Here is a 4,083-nt window from a genome sequence, read left to right on the forward strand (position 1 = left end):
TGACAGAAACATCCCAACAGAAACATCCCAACAAGGCTGACAGAAACATCCCAACCAGAAACATCCCAACAAGGCTGACAGAAACATCCCAACCAGAAACATTCCAACAAGGCTGACAGAAACATCCCAACAGAAACATCCCAACAAGGTTGACAGAAACATCCCAACCAGAAACATCCCAAGGTTGACAGAAACATCCCAACAGAAACATCCCAACAAGGTTGACAGAAACATCCCAACAAGGCTGACAGAAACATTCCAACAAGGTTGACAGAAACATCCCAACAGAAACATCCCAACAAGGCTGACAGAAACATCCCAACAAGGCTGACAGAAACATCCCAACAGAAACATCCCAACAAGGCTGACAGAAACATACCAACAGAAACATCCCAACAAGACTGACAGAAACATCCCAACAGAAACATCCCAACAAGGTTTGACAGAAACATCCCAACAGAAACATCCCAACAAGGCTGACAGAAACATCCCAACAGAAACATCCCAACAAGGCTGACATAAACATCCCAACAGAAACATCCCAACAAGGTTTGACAGAAACATCCCAACAAGGCTGACAGAAACATCCCAACAGAAACATCCCAACAAGGTTTGACAGAAACATCCCAACAAGGCTGACAGAAACATCCCAACAGAAACATCCCAACAAGGTTGACAGAAACATCCCAACAAGGCTGACAGAAACATCCCAACCAGAAACATCCCAACAAGGTTGACAGAAACATCCCAACAAGGTTGACAGAAACATCCCAACAAGGCTGACAGAAACATCCCAACAGAAACATCCCAACAGAAACATCCCAACAAGGTTGACAGAAACATCCCAACAAGGCTGACAGAAACATCCCAACAGAAACATCCCAACAAGGCTGACAGAAACATCCCAACAAGGTTGACAGAAACATCCCAACCAGAAACATCCCAACAAGGCTGACAGAAACATCCCAACAGAAACATCCCAACAAGGCTGACAGAAACATTCCAACAAGGCTGACAGAAACATCCCAACAGAAACATCCCAACAAGGCTGACAGAAACATTCCAACAAGGCTGACAGAAACATCCCAACCAGAAACATCCCAACAAGGCTGACAGAAACATCCCAACAAGGTTGACAGAAACATCCCAACCAGAAGCATCCCAACAAGGTTGACAGAAACATCCCAACAAGGCTGACAGAAACATCCCAACAAGGTTGACAGAAACATCCCAACAAGGCTGACAGAAACATCCCAACCAGAAACATTCCAACAGAAACATCCCAACAAGGTTGACAGAAACATCCCAACAAGGTTGACAGAAACATCCCAACCAGAAACATCCCAACAAGGTTGACAGAAACATCCCAACAAGGTTGACAGAAACATCCCAACAAGGCTGACAGAAAGATCCCAACAAGGTTGACAGAAACATCCCAACAAGGTTGACAGAAACATCCCAACAAGGTTGACAGAAACATCCCAACAGAAACATCCCAACAAGGTTGACAGAAACATCCCAACAGAAACATCCCAACAAGGTTGACAGAAACATCCCAACAAGGTTGACAGAAACATCCCAACCAGAAACATCCCAACAAGGTTGACAGAAACATCCCAACAAGGTTGACAGAAACATCCCAACCAGAAACATCCCAACAAGGCTGACAGAAACATCCCAACCAGAAACATCCCAACAAGGTTGACAGAAACATCCCAACCAGAAACATTCCAACAAGGTTGACAGAAACATCCCAACCAGAAACATCCCAACAAGGCTGACAGAAACATCCCAACCAGAAACATTCCAACAAGGTTGACAGAAACATCCCAACCAGAAACATCCCAACAAGGTTGACAGAAACATCCCAACCAGAAACATCCCAACAAGGCTGACAGAAACATCCCAACCAGAAACATTCCAACAAGGTTGACAGAAACATCCCAACCAGAAACATCCCAACAAGGTTGACAGAAACATCCCAACCAGAAACATCCCAACAAGGCTGACAGAAACATCCCAACAAGGCTGACAGAAACATCCCAACCAGAAACATCCCAACCAGAAACATCCCAACAAGGTTGACAGAAACATCCCAACCAGAAACATCCCAACAAGGTTGACAGAGAGATCCCTACAAAGCTGTCAGAAAGATTGAAAAATAAATGAGACTCGTGTGTGTGCTTTCATGTGCGTGTGGTGCACACAGTGTACATGTGTGTGCACCAATAGAGAACTGCCTGCTAAAGAGTTCCGATTTGGAAAAAATTAATGCTCGAGAAATGTTCGGTGGATGGTTCAGAAGCCCATGTACATCACTTACCTATACAACACTACTTTTGTGTACCGTCACCGAATTCATTCCGAATCCTTTGGGGCGCCTTCGAAGCTTTGTCAACCACCTTTCTCCAGTCCTCGCGTCTCTCGGCCGCTCTCAGGGTGTCTCTCAGCTCCATGCCTGTCCACTCTCGAATGTTGTCCTCCCATCTCTTCCTTTGTCTGCCTCTTCTTCTTCCTCCCCTCACTGTGCCTTGTAAGATTGTTTTAGCAAGACCAGAGGAGCGTGTGACATGACCAAACCACTTCAGTTTTCGTTGTCTGGCGAGTGTTTGAAGGTCAGTATAGGGCCCGATTTCATTGCGGATGCGTCTCTTGACTTCTTCATTCGTGATGTGGTCTTTGTATGAGATGCCTAAGAGTCTTCGGAAGCACCTCATTTCTACAGCTCTTATTCTTCTCTCTAAGTCCGCTGTGAGGGTCCATGATTCACATGCATATAAAAAAGATTGACATGACCAGAGAGCGCATCAGTCTGATTTTGGAACTGATGGCGATTTTTCTGTTTCTCCAGATGGGTTTGAGCTTGGTCATTGCGGCTGTGGTCTGGGCAATTCTTGACAGTATTTCTGGTTTTGATCCCTCGTCTGTCACGATAGATCCCAAATATTTGAATCTGTGAATGACGGGCGCAATAGCCGAGTGGTTAAAGCGTTGGACTTTCAATCTGAGAGTCCCGGGTTCGAATCACGGTGACGGCGCCTGGTGGGTAAAGGGTGGAGATTTTTACGATCTCCTAGGTCAACACATGTGCAGACCTGCTAGTGCCTGAACCCCCTTCGTGTGTATATGCAAGCAGAAGATCAAATACGCACGTTAAAGATCCTGTAATCCATGTCAGCGTTCGGTGGGTTATGGAAACAACTGAGAACATACCCAGCATGCACACCCCCGAAAGCGGAGTATGTCTGCCTACATGGCGGGGTAAAAACGGTCATACACGTAAAAGCCCACTCGTGTGCATACGAGTGAACGTGGGAGTTGCAGCCCACGAACGAAGAAGAAGAAGAAGAAGAAGAAGAAGAATCTGTGAACATTTTCAAGTTTCTGGTCTTTGATTTTGAGTTCTGATGTGAAGTTGCTGTTTGTCATCACTTTTGTTTTTTCCCCCCGCTGATTTCCATACCAAATTTTGTTGATTTTTCTTCTAAGCGGTTCACTAAGTCTGTTAGTTCTTGCTCGTGACCAGCTAATCGTGTACAAAATTCATAAACAATTAAAGACAAATAAACAAATAGAAAAAAGTGATCAACTACTGCCACACACATCCAGACACAACCATCCAAAACACATGTTTACATCACAACTCTTGCCATTTTATTGATTCAGGTTGCAGTTTTTCTTTCTACAGTTTTAAGCAGGCTGAGTAAGATGCATTTGTTTTTTTCCCCCCTTCTTTCTTTCTTTTTTTATTTTTTTAAATTAAAAAAAATATATATATTGATGCAATGGGGGGAAAAAAGGATGATGCTGTATAAAGGTTTAAGAATGGCTGTATACTTGTGTGTGTGTGTGTGTTGTTGTTTGTTTGTTTGTTTTTTTTTTTTTTTTTTGCAATCATCTTCTGTTATGTACAATATATTGCCTTCTTCTTGGTGAAACATTGATCTTTTTTCACCCTCTTTCTCTACGAGACTTTTAAAAAAAAAAATTAATTTTTTTTATAAGAAATAATTTGTGAAATAAGAACAAGAATATGTTGTCTGTGAGGTGGAGAGTGAAGGGAGAGGAGGGGGTGGTGGTGGT

This window comes from Babylonia areolata, chromosome 31 (genome assembly GCF_041734735.1).
Source record: "Babylonia areolata isolate BAREFJ2019XMU chromosome 31, ASM4173473v1, whole genome shotgun sequence".
NCBI lineage: Eukaryota > Metazoa > Mollusca > Gastropoda > Neogastropoda > Buccinidae > Babylonia > Babylonia areolata.